The sequence below is a fragment of the Lissotriton helveticus genome, chromosome 10, assembly GCF_964261635.1.
Source record: "Lissotriton helveticus chromosome 10, aLisHel1.1, whole genome shotgun sequence".
NCBI lineage: Eukaryota > Metazoa > Chordata > Amphibia > Caudata > Salamandridae > Lissotriton > Lissotriton helveticus.
The window spans coordinates 851168403-851185369 of NC_136071.1; positions in this window are offsets into that span (position 1 = coordinate 851168403).

The window sequence follows — 16967 nt, forward strand, 5'->3', positions numbered from 1 at the left end:
TGTCGTACCGTGGAGGCTTGTAGAGTGTGTTAGAGTGGAGTAGAGTGGCATGGAGTGGCTTAGAGTGGAGTGGCATAGAGTGCAGTGTGGGAGAGTGGAGCGGCGTAGCATAGAGTGGAGTGCAGCGTCATAGAGTGGAGTGGCATAGAGTGTCATAGGGTGGAGTGTCGTAGAATACAGTAATTAAGCTACTCTCCAAGGGAAGAATGAACTAAAGCTGGCCAGCCTAAAACAAATAAAGCTAGCAAATAGAAAGCAAGCACATGTGAGTTATTAATATAGTAAACAATGGGCAGAATACTTTTCCAGGGAAGCTTTCAAAATGCCCCCAAGATGTTGTTAGCAAACCAGACAGCTGATTTGTCTGGCAGGTGGACCTAAAAATGATTACCTTTTAGCCAATTAATTTTTTGGATTTGTGCTGTAAAATGTCACATTGACACATTAATTTGCTAACATTTCTGGAAAGGGGAACAAACTGGCTCTGGTGCCTTTATTTGATAAAAAAAGTTTGTTGACTTACTTGCCAACAATGGAACTCTTCAAATGCCAGGCTTGACAGTAAATGTATTACCTTTTCACAAAGAATTCCATGTGTACTCCTTGGAAGATGCAACTGTTGCTCTTTGCTATACATTTCTATATCCGTAAACGTAGCATATCAGTGAATACTTTTTTTTCCTTGACATGAAAAATATTGTTCCTTGCGGAGAACATTCATCCCTTAAGCACCCAGACATGTTTGCAGTATTGTATCTTGTTTTCTATACTGACATCAGGATTACTGCTACCTGTATTCAAAATTGCAGCTGGGTGCTATAATATCTTCTGCAATGATGTGTGAGTATTCTGAGGTCCAGGTAAAATGTAATTTTGCTGCTGGAGCGCTTCATAAGCACTAATGAAAAAGTCATTGCTGTCTGACCCTACGTACACGTAGCATTATACGGCCCCTGTCATTTTAATCTCTGAAATAACACCGTTTATGTTATTCCACTGTCCATTGTCATAATTAAATGCATATTTTAACATGATAGGGTGGAGCACTGTGGTAACCCCTTTTCAATAATGAAAACAAACAAACACTGCGTGCGATTCAATGCAACCAGTGGCACCGGAAGTACCTTGTTTTCTTGGTTTGTATGTGCTTGTGAGTGTGACTGTAAAGGAAATGAGCCCACAGACCAACGCTGTTACAAGACGCCCTGGTGTCAGACATTCCTGCCCCAGCCAAGGAGTCGGTTTAATCTGTCGTCATTACGGGGTAATCTATTTGGAGTGTCACACCCTGAACAAATCATAGGGCTAGGATCGGACTGGAGTTGACAGCAGGCTGAGTCATCAACATAAAAGTGGCCTCCATTAGCAAATCTAACAGTAACAAAAGGGGTCTACGTTTGCAGATCAGGCAGTTTCGAAGTTGTGTAGGTGTTCTACAAGGTGTGTAGACTACATTATTGTGTGCTTGCTGCAGGCGATGTTGGTGGTGATATTTCAGGGAAAGCAGCAGTCAAAACTGGCCGCCCGCTATAGGAAACCTGGGTGTCTTCATCCTATGACAACTATAACGTTCCGTAATTTAATAATTTTATGCCAAGTGATGCACCGGGTCTGAAGTATCAGTTGAAACAACAATTACTTTGTAGACCCTAGGATGTCCCCTAATCTCATGCTATGACTGCAAAAACTCTATTCAATGTCTTGAAAAAGCTCCATACAAGCTAAGCGAAAGAGAAACACGTGCCAGCTGTAAACATTTTTTGTATCCTCCACATTTAGTGAAGATGTTGAATATTTTCCCCACAACAAAAAAAGTATGCACTCTTTTCTCTAAACATTATTCTAAAAAATCTTGCAAAGGGAACTTTATTTCAAGAATTTTAATTCAAATGTGTCACAGGCACCGTACACATTTAAACAAATCCCCTAAACTAATCCTGGTTTCCCTCATTTTCCACAATACAGAATAACTGTAGAATTAAGGTAACCATGGCATTTCGCAGTTAATGGTTTTTCTTCAGTTCTTCACATGGTGTAATTGTTCTGTACTTCCACAGAAAGCCTGTGGTTTTCATTGCCCTTTTCAGCTGACCTTTTTCTGCAACATCTTAATTTTTTTCATGGAGTGCGCTAGTGCACAACAGAGAGCGGGGTTCATTTCCCTGGCTAGCAAGACTACCATTCCACCACTTACACACTATGAACTATGTATGCACCCCCTTTTTACTTTTTAGTCCTTATGTATGCATTTTTTTTACCTGATCTTGGGGATGCCAATCATATTTTAATTGTTCCCCAAGGTGAACGATAATTACATGTTTTTACAATAAATAATTGTTCAACTTCTATGTGAATGATGCATCTCAAATGGTTTTCTTGTGTTACTTCTTGGGGGCATATTTACTAAAAAAATTCAAGCAATGCTGAACAGAAATTGAAGCGGTTGCACTCCAATACCTGAAAGGGCGAGAGCATAATTGAGCAATATTTACAAAGATATGGTAGAGTTCTGCACTCTCCTAGCGGTGGCACACTTGTGGCTGCCTAGCACCAATACAAGCACCCTTGCGTCATATCGCAAGGGTGCCCCTGTTGTGGTCAGGTTGGTTTTTGTGCAGGAAGAAGCTATTTCCTCTTTGTATGTGTGCTGCAGAATGCTGGATTGCAGGATATTGGCCTAACCATAATATGCTATCTCAGGGGTGTGCCTTCTAAAGAATAGTTATGCATCTGGCTCAGGGGCATAACTCAAGGCCTTGCAGCCCTTGAGTGCAGGGGGACCCCCACCTCTCCTAGGCTCTTCAGCTCTCCAAGGGAGCCCCATGCAGCCCAAGGCCAATGAATATATGGGAGATATGGGAGGCTAAGGGGTACTTCTTCACATTCTGCACGGGGTGCCTTGTCATTTTGCTTTATGCCACTCATCTGGACCTCCTAAACGGGCGGAGTGGATGAAGTTTGGGTAGTCTTTGTAAGCCGTTAAGACTGTACAAATGCATGTATATTTCACTCATCATAGAAAGTATTTTTGTCAGACTGAACTCAGTTTGTTAGCTTCCACTCACTATCTGTTAAATTCCAGTTGAAGTAGTCTCTCACTCAAAGTTAGCTACTTCCACTGGGTCACTCTTCTGGCAAGCTGGGTGTAATGTACCCCCCCCCAAAAAGGTAGTGGGGTGGTGTCGTTAAAGAGAATGCACTTGCACGCGTGCTAGTAATGGAACGGTGGTCCCACCTGATGTAAGGGATTGTTTAAGTAAACAAGGGTGGGGCTAAGGAGTTAGTCACTGAGAATGCCCTGAAAAATAATCTCCTGTGTGTTGTCCCCATTATTTGTAGGCTCACCAGCAACCTGAGCCAAGTGCCCCTATAGTGAAGGCCCGAAGTAGCCCAACACTACAGTAGTGACGAAGGGGGCCACCGACCCTGCGGCCCACCATACTATTTCAGAGGAGAAGGACAGATCATCGGCGCGCGTGTGACCAGAGACTCACCACCGCCGTGGCTGCTATGTGATTTGGGTAAGAACGCGCCGCCTGTTCAAGGCCAGCCCACAAACCTGAGGTACCATCAGCATCACCACCGCAGGCACACAGGGCCTCCTGTTGCGCTACCGCTGCAGCCGCATTGCCTCTCACGCTGCTTCATTCCTGTGGCTCCACCCTGTGACTGCTTGCGGCCGCTTCAGTCTGCTTGCCGCCCTGCTGTGCTCCCGGACACTATCCTGCCATCCCTTCACACAGCCTGCCGCAGGCACTGCAAAATGCCCAGAACCACGTGGGAGCTTCCCCAGTTTAGCCTGGGTGCTTTCCTGGTGAGCGCGAAGTGCGGTATAGGTTTCTGTCTGGCCTCCTTACAGATATTGCCAGCCTGGGAAGAGTCTGTGCCCATCAGCCCCAAGATGAATAGACCTAGTGATTCCACTGCTCACATGGATCCTTACACTCCAGGTCAAACAAGTGCACATCAGCCTTGCTCACATTGTCAATTAAGTGCAAGTCAGCTTCATCACATGCCCATTCCCTCGGCCTGGCGGCTGTCCCTAACACCACTGGGATAGGACAGTGCTGATGCCGTGATGTGTTCCAGACGGTGAGGCCTGCCCCCTTCCACTGGCTTTTGACATTGATAAATGCCACACAAGAAGATGAATGCCTACAAGTGGCGATTGTTGCCGTTCTCTCCAATGACTGGAGCAGCCTAAAGAAGCACTGGTCTCGAAAAACAGCGAAGGCACAAAAGATACTGGACTCTCGGCTACACGTTTGTCAAGAATTGTCAACTGATAGCAGAGGTTGCCTACTACGAGGACCACAACTAGTCATACCGTCAAGCCTCACCTCTCAGGTAGTGCACCTAGCACATCATTGTCATCAAGGCATGGTGAAAACCAAAAGTAAGCTCCAAGTGAAAGGGATCGATGAAATGGTGGAAAATACAGTCAAATCGTGCCACTGGTGTCAAGTGCCAGGAGCTGCAGAACAACCCTTTCCTTAATCAAGGAAAAAGGCCCAGAAACCCTGTGAGAACAGGCAAGTCTAGATTTCGGCCATCTACTTAACAGACAACATGCTCTAGTCATCATCGATGACTATACCAAACACCCAGAAGTAGAGATAGTAAACTCCGCAAAGTGACCAAAAACACCTCCGCGCTATGTGGAGTTCTGCAAGCAGCAGAGAATGTTTGGTCACACGGTTCACGTTGATTTTTAGCTCCCAGATTTTGTCCCGTGCTGTAAAATGAGTGCGAACGGCACCATGAGCAGAGCAAGAGGGCACTGCTTTTCTGCCGCTTGAGTAGATTTTCGACTTGAGCGGCAGCTTTCTCAACGCGAATGGAAGGCTTTTTAACGCGAGCAGCCATCCCCCATCTGCAACTGCCCGCGTTGAGAAATTCGACCACCCGCTTTCAGAACTCCCGCCGGAAAGTGGATTTTCCTTTCTCGTGCTTACTAACTTGATATTGGCGAGTGAGGGAAAAACTCCTCTCTACGGATCGCAGAGTGCAGAAAATACTCCATAAACTCCGCGGACGGAGTGGAGTTCACCGTCCAGGCTTAGCCATCACCAAGTTAGAGAAAGTAATTGCCATGCACGGAATCATTAAAGTAGTAAAATCAGAAAAACGGTACGCCCTTTCATGAGCAAGAATTCACAAACTACCTGAAGTCATGGGGCATCCATCATCACAAAGTGACACTGAGATGGCCTCAGGCCAACGCAGAGGGGGAGCGGTTTATGTGGACCCTCAACAAAGCAGTCGGCATAGCTCACGCTGACCACCAACCAATAGAGAAAGCCATCTATGGGTTTCTGCGTGAATACCGACAAACTTCCCATGTGACAACAGGCCGAGATCAAGGATATGCTTGCTGCAGACACCATTCCTCATCACCCACCTGGGTTTCTGACCCAATAGATGATGTTGAAGTGTTCACCAGAAGGAAATCCACCAACAACAGGTCTAGTAGTGGTTGGAGAGCCGCTAGTCAGAAATTCAACAAGGATACTATGTCTATCTCAAAGACCACTACCCTGGTAGCAAGTTCCGCATGCCATTTGATCATGTTCTGGACAATGGTACATCGCAAAAGAACGATGATCAGCACCCGCCAAGAAGATGAAGAGATCACATGCAATATTTCTTTTTTCAAAAAAGGGTGGTTATGGTGTCCCAGACTTTAATGGCTTGCTTGCAGAGGGATCAGACGTTGACTAGAGTGCAGTGGAGTCTAGAGTTGGGCGCCGACTGTATAATGTTGCGCGTGAAACATCATTGTTGGCAGGTGAGGGGGCCTTCTGTGGTTCTTGGCGAGGTGAGGCAGCAGTTGGTGTCTCTCCTGTGGTTGAGGAACTGTAGCTCATTGGAGGTGTACCAGTGGAAGGAGGGAGGGCCAGGGGACCTGGCACTTCGGGCAGTCCAGGTAAAGACTTGCACAGACAGGCTTGCCTTCGGCGCGCCGCCGGCACACCAGCAATGCGTCCTCCATTAAGTAGGTTCTGGGGGTGGGTTCTTTCTTTGCAAATTAAATGATTACCTGTGAAAGTGCCCTGGTGCTAAGAACCAGTTAGTTACTTCTGCAACACAGTATCAAATTATAATTTACAAAGCAAAGTTTTAAATGCTTTGCTAAATGTAAAATGCCTTGAGGCTCACTGTTTTTCAAAGGGCATAGAATTTAAAATCTCAGCAGTTTGAATCCAGAAGGGATGACCTCGTAGACTCATTATTCTGACCTTAGGTACCACTAAGTACTGGAAGGTAGAGAGTGAGCCAGAGTACTCCAAGTACACAGTTGGCCGCAGAAGGTCCTTGATGGTGCAAGGCTTTAAAGCAGACACAAAGACTCTTAAGCATTGAATGCTTGTGTAGGCAACTCCGATTTTGTAGAAGCCCAGAAGCAGGAGTTGTCAGGAAAGCTTCAGTAACAGCTGAGCCACCACAATTATTACAAGTGTGGCTAATGAACAACATAGTAAGGATGTTCCAGTCATATAAGAATTAACATACTTAAGGTGGGTACCATTGATAGCCTGCAGAATAGGACAATGCATCTGCTAAGGAAGTAAAGGCAGACTCTTCTTCAAACCCTTAACAGGATGGAAGTAGGATGCTGAAACGTTTGCCACTTGTGACTTGAAAGATAAATCATCACTGAATTTTGCATACATACATATATGGTCTAGAGAGCCATGTTTGACCTCTTTCATCAATTGAATTAATGTGGTCCAACATAAAAGAAATTAACTCAGCCAGTGGATTATTTACATCTTCTAACCTAGATAGAGTATCCAACTGCTTTGTAGTTGGACATAGAAAGCTCAAACATTTAAAAGAAAATTAATTATATCTAAGCAATGTTTCATCCACAAGAAAGGAAGGAAGAGAGAGACTCACATAGAGAGGCTGAGTGAATGGCAGTATTTTGATTGTTCAGGAAATTAGGAAACTCCTTTAGAATTTTAAAAATCTCTTGAGAAGAACTGTAACTCTCTTGTATAAGCAATTACAGTTTCAGACTATTTACCTTGTGCTACTATTGTGTAAAGTTGGCAACAAAAGCTGCTCTAAATTCTTAGCAGCTACTTTAGTGCTTGACTCCCTTACACTTAAAGTATGTTATAATTACAAATAAAGTCCTAATGTGATCTAAATAGCAATTTTCAGATAACAGCACTTAAGTACACCTTCTCAATCTTTACTCCTTGAGAACCAAAACAATTGCCCCTTGATATAGCCAGATTGATATCAAACACAAGAACAGGCATCAGAAATGTAGAGGCACACCAACTCGAGGACCACTCTGACAGAAAACAACTCTGCAATGTCTGATGTTCGAAGCTATCGCCAAAATCAAAGCTGCAGACAACAATAACTTTATCAGCCAGGCCTCCAAACAAAAGCAGGGAGCTCTTCAAAACCATCAAACACTTTGTAAACCACTAATTAGCACCTGCAATTACCTATTTCAAGTTGAAGTGCCACTGATAGTACCTCATTACTTGCCATCCGCATATCAAACGCATCATTTGGACAAAGTTAAATACCCTTTCAAAAGAAGACCTGGTAAGCGTACTTTAGTCTCTGAAGGGTACCTCTTTTAAAGATTATATCCTCAGCCATAAAGAGATTAATAGAGAAAGCACTCAAGCCAATACTGAATGCCATCAGTGTACACATTCTTCAATCACCTTGTCAATTACAATAAAGGCTGGACATTAAATTATCGTTCTGCACTTAGGCAGTACCATCGAGCCTGCAGAAAGGCGAAAGCCTCTTATGTCTCGGAGTCCATCAACAGCGCCACTAGCCGGCCGAAAGCTTTAGTCTCAATGGTGAAAAAGCTAGCAGGTTCAAATACCTCCCCCACCCCACCGGCTTTGGGGGAAACCCAATGCAATGAAATCGCCGATTTTTTCATCTCTAAAGTTGACACAATCTACAAATCGCTGATCTTCCCACCCCGGATATACCTGGTCCTTTATCCTCGGTGGCACAGATCTCAGAATGGCCCCAGTTCCATCAGGCCTAGCTTTGCGATTGCATGGCCAAGGTAAATTCAGGCTCTCCCCTTGACCCAATTCCCATTGATATTCTCCGACAGCTCTCTCCAGACCTGCTCCCGATCATTCAAGAGCTCCTGAATTCCTCATTATGAGAAGCTATTGTCCCAGACGAATGGAAAAGAGCCATGGTGATTCCACTCTTAAAAAAAACTGGCGCCGATCCCAAGACATATTCCAACTACCGCCCCATTTCCCTGCTGTCAATGTTTTCAAAGATTCTGGAGAGGCATATTAATACTCACCTTACCTCCCACATCGAGGCTACAGGCTTCTTACACCCGTCTCAATCTGGGTTTCGTACCCATTTTTCCACAGAAACCACCCTTTTGGGGGTTACTGAGAACTTGTGTTCCTGCCTCGACCAGGGTGAAACCTCGGCGCTTATTCTCTTAGACTTAAGCGCCGCATTTGACACGGTTTCGTTCATCTGCGCATTGGGTGCCCCAGGGGTCCTCACTGAGCCCTATGCTCTTTAACATCGATGTGAGGCACCTGGCAAGCATCGTGGAAGACTCTAGTCTTTCCCTTTACTCATACGCAGACGACACTCAAATCATCTTCTCCCTCTCCCCGGCTAAGGCGTGTGCCCCGTCTGCTCTCAAACTAGGGCTTAGCCGAGTGGCGGAGTGGATGCAGACTAATCTCCTGAAATTGAATGGAGACAAGACGGAGGTGGTCATCCTAGGCAAACATAAACATCTCTGGGGTCCTCAACATTGGCCACCAGAAATGGGCCCACTACCCCTACCTGTTACGCAGGTACGTAACCTTGGCTTTGTTCTGGATGAGTCACTATCTATGCGGCACCAAGTAGTCAGAGTGGCAGCCACCTGCTTTTCCATCCTAGGGTGGCTCTGCAAAATCCTCTGGATGCTCCCGGACTCGACAAGGCGTACTGTAGTCCAGGCTTTAGTCATCTCCCGCCTGGACTACGGTAATGTACTTTACCTCGGAGCCACGGCGGAGTCTCAAAGGAAACTCCAGCTTGTTCAGAACTCGGCTGCTCATCTACTTTGCAAAGTTCCTTTGAGATCCCCTATCTTCCCTTATCTTAAAGATCTACATTGGCTCCGCATCGAAAGCAGAATCAAATTTAAGGCCCTCTGCTTCATGCACAAGATCAAGCAGGGGCTTGCCCCAGCCTACCTCCAGTCTCTCATCCAACCTTACTTTCCCTCCCGCCTCCTCAGATCCTCGTCCCAAGGGAATTTTTTGATTCCACGTTTCAAACTGGCAAGAATGGGCGGACGCTCTTTCTCCTGTCTTGCCCCTAAACTGTGGAATTCTCTTCCAGCTCCATTAAAACTCGAGCCTTCCCTAACGAAATTTCGTAAAAAGCTTAAAACTTTGCTTTTCCCTCAGTGATGACTGCCTGACCCTACCACTACTACCTCTTGCTGGCGCCGGGAGACCCCATGCGGGTAGCTGTGCGCATTATAAGTTTAGTTACAATACAATACAACAATACAATACAAATCTGGCACTCCTCAAAAACCGAACCTCAATCCCAGTGACTTTGTCAGTTGCCAGCCAATCACACACCTGCTACTTCTCAAAAAGATCATCAATGGAGCAGTCACCAACCAGATCCATGATAGGATCAAGAGCAATTTACTCATATAGGTCTACCAATCTGGGTTCAGAACATGATTCATAATGGAGAGAGTAAACATCCAAGTGGTAGGCACGCCACAGATAGCGGTGACCCATTCCCTTTCTAGAGTTGCTGCACACTTTAGAAATTCTGGTTATTTATGCAGTCACTCATTCATTCATTGGCTTGTTGATGTTTCATCCTTATGTTTAGCATATGACGAGAAAGAGACAGAGTCAGTATTATGAAAATTTTAGGTATGTAGTTGCATCCTTATTCTATTTCGGTAGTTCTGTGTATTTGTGAATAATAAAACTCAGTGAATTTTTTTTTCTTTGCAAGCTAATGCTTAGGGAAAGTGACTTAAGCCTATACTATGTTACAGTTACTTTCTTCAAGTACGGCTGATATAAAGTATGTGTAAGTTAGTAGTCACCCTTAAAACTGGCCAACTTTACACTTTCTCTAGTTTGCAAAGCTTACTCAGTTATTTGTTACAGACTTTTTTGCGAGAGAATATTAACTGTTTTGCTAAATTTTTCTTCATGCGACCACTTTTATTAGGTTTTACCAGCTCTCTTCTTTTTTGTTTTTACTGCTCAATCTGTTTGAAGTACATGGATATTGTGAAGTTTTTATATATGCTTTCAAAAATGTAACAAAAAATAAAATTAACTTTGCATACCCTTATATTGGTTATGTTATTGGGAGTTTATAGAGCCCACGTTCACCATATGGTCTCTTGGTGGTAAGGTAGAGGAAGCAACAATTTCAGCAAGATTAGTTATAAGCTTGTTTGAACAGCCAGGTTTTTAACAGTTTCCTAATAACCACATTATTGGCTGATGATCTAATTCCAGGCGGAAGGGTATTCCAGATGTGGAGAGCCATTACAGAAAATCTGACCCCTCCAAGCTTCTTCCTTTCCTTTTTGGGACAGTTAGTAAATTCAGCTGCAAAAAGAACAATTGAAGGACAGAATATTGAACAATGTCAAACATTCACCCCAGTACAGAGATCTGGGCCTAAATCCGTTGTTCTCTTGCTCCCCATGCCATTCCAGCTTAAACCCAACCATATGCAAATAAGTCTTGATGCCCCGAAACTTGTCCCAGGATGCTTGTTTCCGGTCCACGGAGGGCCTGCCTTGGCAGTTTGGGCTGTACTGTTCCCATGAGCAACAGGGTCAAAATTGACATGCATGTTGCTGGGTCCAAACTGGGGTGGCATAGTAAGCAAAAGAATGATGGATTAAACCCATATCTTTGTGACTGGGTGTGAATGTTTGCATTATTCAGCATTCCGTCCATCATTTGTTCCTTTTACGCTAGTAAATTCAGAGGAGCTGATTTGAGATGGCGGGTAGGAATATAACACTGAAACAATATTCAAGATTCCTGTATACATACTTGTACATGTTTACTGAATATTTAACATGTTGTGTTACAGCTACAAGGTTTTCTGACCCAGACTTCCCTTCATCCACTCTTCGCGGTTGGGACCTCTTTCAGTAAGAGTGATCGCCAATGTGTGCCAAGGAAAGCAACTTTTAACTTTTGCTTACCCTTAACAATTGGCGTTTCTATTCCAAACTTGACAAAGACCAAAAAATTGAAAACTGGCCATGTGGATCTGGCGGTAATCCCACCTGCAGACAATGTTCCTGGAGGATGACTGGGACAGGATTATGATTGCGAATTACAAGGGGCTGAGGGAAAAGCGTCTGAATTAATGCTATTTTAAGGATCTCCATTGCTGGTACTGGACACTTGATGAGCTATACAAGGCATAAGTTCTGCCCATATCCAAAGTGTGGGGGGTGAGGGCAGGAACCGGAAGAAATAGTGCACATTCTGGGATGTGGAAACACCCGGACCTACAGCAGTATTTGTCACATATATGGAACTTGGTTAGACTGAAATCGGGATTGGGGTCATTGTCTCAGCAAAACTGGCTCTCTCGTACACAATACCTCTGAAGGATTACTGCTGACCACTCACATGAACTGGTGGCTGTCTACAGCTCACGCAGCAGCAAAAGTGGGTATTCTTAGAATGTGGAAAACAATAACTGTTCCTACTTTACGCTTTTGATTGGATAATATGAGTAAAATGGCAGCCTTTGGTAAATTGACATATACACTGATTGATCAGTTGGTACAATTCTAGGAGATATGGGCTAGTTACCTGACTTAAACAGGACAGGACCCTGTGCTGGAGTTTTTTTTCAGACTGTGAACTCCATGGAGGCGGGCCATCACTCCTGCTCACTGATATTGGCCTACACAGAGTGATCTGAACCACAATCTCTCTGTCAATGCTGGTGCTTTTAATTAGTTTATTATTGCTGAGGGAAGGATGGGACGTCAGTGAGATACGGGAGGTTTATTAGTTGCGGGGTTCTTTTTCTTTTTTAGACTTATTTCTTGTATCAAGAATTCTTAAGCAGTCGACATAGAGTATCTGTCATTGGTAGATGAAGTGGTGATGATATGTTTTAGACTCTAGAGCATCAGTACTCGCAAACTTTTTCCCAAGGGCCACAAAGTTTGGTCTGGTATGTGATCGAGGGTCCAACGATGCCAGCAGGGTGACGATTGGGAGTGGTTTACAAAATGAAAGTAACTGTGAAAGTAAAGTTGTTCCTAAAGTTAAGTGGTGCAGAACAACCTAGTCACTTCCGTCCTTTAACATCAATTAACCTTTAAATAAACGCTTGCCTGTATATTTAGAATATTTTTAATGTTAGTGCTGAATCGAGTGAACAGCAGCCCAGTGCTGCTGTTGATAAGGGGGTCCCATGTAAGGGTCAGGAATGCCGCATGCGTCCCAAGTACTTTGATTATTACTGTTCTAAAGGGTACATTATATGTATTCCCGTTTTGCTTTTGTTGATCTACAATGAATATGCATGTTGTTTTTTGGATGGTAAAATGTCTTCTACTCTTTTGTTATATTTTTCAGACTTGTTCTTGACACATGCATGAGTGTTGTAATACCTAAGTGCTATTTGTTCTCATACTTGGTTGTTTTGGAAAAACAAATAAAGGATTAAAATACAGAAAAACAAGAAAAATGGGAATGTACGAGGAGGTCCTGATGCGAAGTTTTAGAATCTCACGGCTACCTTTTATGGTCACGTTGCTAAAAAGACATGGCATGTTTCGCTGCGTGCTGTTCTTTTCCGCACCATTGTTAATTCGCAGTTACATTTACCTGAAGCTCATGCCACATTTGATCATTCGGAAGGTGAGCTGGCCGTCTGCCTCTTCGCGTTTCCTCGACTGTCTGAGGTCTGTTGCCATCAATGAATGTGCTAGAGAGCGTAATTGCTAATCATGCAACTGAAGTATGTTGGTCCAACGCTATTTGGTAAAGGTCTTCAGCTATGTTTCCTTGGTACTTGTTAGGTCTATTCTTTTATTATTTTGGTGATTTGATATTCTACCTTTTACAATGTATCATTATTATTATTTATATTTTTATTATTGTTGTTGTTGATGTTGTTATTTTTGTTGTCATTATAAATATGAACAGTTCCGTGCAAAATATTAAAGTACAATAAAGATCTTTTCATTTTACATCATCAATATGTAGATCAATAATCAATCCAGATAACTAGGCCCAAAAATGGGGTAGCTGTTCTCCAAATGATGAAGATAGTGGGATGAACAAAGCTGTATGTTTGGGAGGGTGTGCAGTGCAGTATAGATAAAAAAATAAAAAAGATTAGTTAAGCCGTATACCATTGAGACTAGTGGTGTAGCGCTGCAAATTGGCACTAGGTATATACGACACTTGCCTCTGAACAGATTTTCCCAAAAAGAGACATTTATTGGAATAAGTGCAATAGTATGTGCAAATGTTAGGTTTGAAAACATTTGTTTTGTGACTTGATTTCCAGTTCATATACAACATCTACATATTAACTGGCCACCAAAGTCTCTGATTATTTAAACAAACTTTTAGCGCAATTTGCCTATGCGAAATGAAGTCACACTCATTTGAAGACTGGGATATCGGTACACCCCTTTTCATTGGGTGTCCGGGCAAGCATGTCATGGAGGTTTCTAGGTCTCGCCTGACCCAGTGCATGCGCTGGTCTGGCGAGACATTTAGTGAGGGCTCAAAAAACTGCTACCATTGCCAGCCTGGCCAGCCTAGAGCTACAGTGCATGTGCATGGGCACGCGCTTAGAAGCCGAGGCAAACCTCGTCATACTCATTAAGAGCCCGAGATCACTTTCGCCCGCGATCACTTAGCAGCGCCCCTTTGATGTTCGCCTGCAATCACTTTTGCGGCGCCCCTTTGATGTTCTCGTTCAAAGAACATCAAACATCAAAGAACATGTTCTGTTAATGCTTTGCTGCTGCTCGTTTGACTTAAAACGTGCTTTCTCTTTCCAAAAACTCGATGTTTGTGTTCCTTTATTTTGAGATGCTTTTAGTATTACTGTCACACACACAACCACACACACAACCACAACAACACACACAACCACACGCACAACCAAACACACAACCACACACACAACCACAACCACACACAACCACACACACAACCACAACCACACATACAATCACACACACAACCATACAAACACACAACCACACACACAACCACACATACACACAACCACACACATATACAACCACACACACACACACACACAACCCCACACATACATTCACAACCACACACACACAACCACAGCCACACACAAAACCACACAACCACACACACAACCACACACACAACCCCACACACAACCACAACCACACACACAACCACAACCACACACACACACACAACCACACACAACAACCACACATACAACCACACGCACAACCACACACACAACCACAACCACACAACCAACCACCCAAAAACACGCACAACCACAACCACACAAACACACAACCACACACACACACAACCACACACACATACAACCACACACACAACTACACCCAAAACCACACAATCACACACACAACCAACCACAGCCACACACACAACCACACACACATAAACACACATGAGCACACACACACACAACAACCACACACAACCACACACACACACACAACCACACACACACACACATATACAACCATACACATACAACCACACGCACAACCACACACACAACCCCACAACCACACACAACCACACACACTAACACACACAAGCACTCAGACAACCACACACACAAGCACACACACAACCACACACACAACAACCACACACACAACCACACACACAACCACACACACAACAACCACACACACAACCACACACAACCACACCCAACCACACTTCCACAACCACACACACACACAACCACACACAAACACACACAAACACAACCACACACACAACCACAACCACACACACACAACCACACACACAACCATACACAAACAACCACACCCACACCCACAACCACACCCACAACCACACACACAACCACACACACAACCACACACACAGCCACACACACAGCCACACACACAAACAAACACACAACCACACACACACAACCACACACACACACTCACAGCCACACACACAAACACACACACAACCACACACACACACACAACCACACACACACACACACACAAAACCACACACACACACACACACAACCACACACACAACCACACACACAACCTCACACACACAACCACATCCACAACCACACAACTACACACAACCACACACACAACCACACACACAATCACACCCCCACAACCACACATTCACACAACCACACCCAACCACACAAACAAACACACAACCACAACCATACACACAACCAACCTCAACCACACTCACAACCACACATACAACCATACACAGAAAAACACATACAGCCACACCCACAACCACAACCACACACACAACAACACACACAACCACACACAAAACCATACACAACCACAACCACACATACAACCACACACACACAGCCACACACAACCACACACACAACCACAACCACAACACACACAACCACACACACAACCACACACAACCACAACCACACACACAACCACACACACACAAACACACAAACACACATAAACACACACACACAACCACACACACAACCACACCCACCACACACACAAAGACACACAAACAAACACAAACACAACCACACACACAACCACACATACACAAAACCACATTCACACAACCACACACACAACCACACACACAATGACACACACAACCACACGCACAACCACACACACAACCAGACACAACCAAACAGCCACAACCACACACAACCAAAACCACACACACACAACCACACACACAAAAACACACACAACCACACACACACAACCACATACACACACAACCACACACACAACCACACACACACAACCACACACACACAACCACACACACACAACCACGCACACACAACCACACACGCACAGCCACACACAACCACACTCACACAACCACACACATACAACCACACACACAACCACACACACACACAACCACACACACACAACCATGCACACAACCACACCCACACAACCACACCCACAACCACACATACACACAACCACATCACCCAACCACACAAAACCACACAACCACAACCACACACAACCACATGCACAACCACACACACTCACAACCACACACACAACCACACACAAACAACCACACACACACAACCACACACACATAAACACACACACATAAACACACACACACACAACCACACACACATAAACACACACACACAACCACACACATACCACACACAACCACACACACAACCACACACACTCCCACACACAACCACACAACCACACACAACCACACACACAGCCACACACAACCACACACACACAACCACACACAACCTCAACCACACACACAACCACACACAACCACACACACACACTACCACACACAACCACACACAACCAACCACACACAACCACACACATACCACACACAACCACACACACAACCACACACACAATCACACACAACCACGAAACCACACTCAACCACACACATCCACACATACAGCCTCACACACAACCACACACACACAACCACACACACACAAACCACACACAACCCCACACACAACCACACACACAACCACACACACAACCACACACACAATCACACACACAACCACACACAACCACACACACAATCACACACAACCACGCAATCACATACAACCACATACCTCCACACACACAACCACACATACAGCCACACACACAACCACACACAACCACACACACAACCACACAC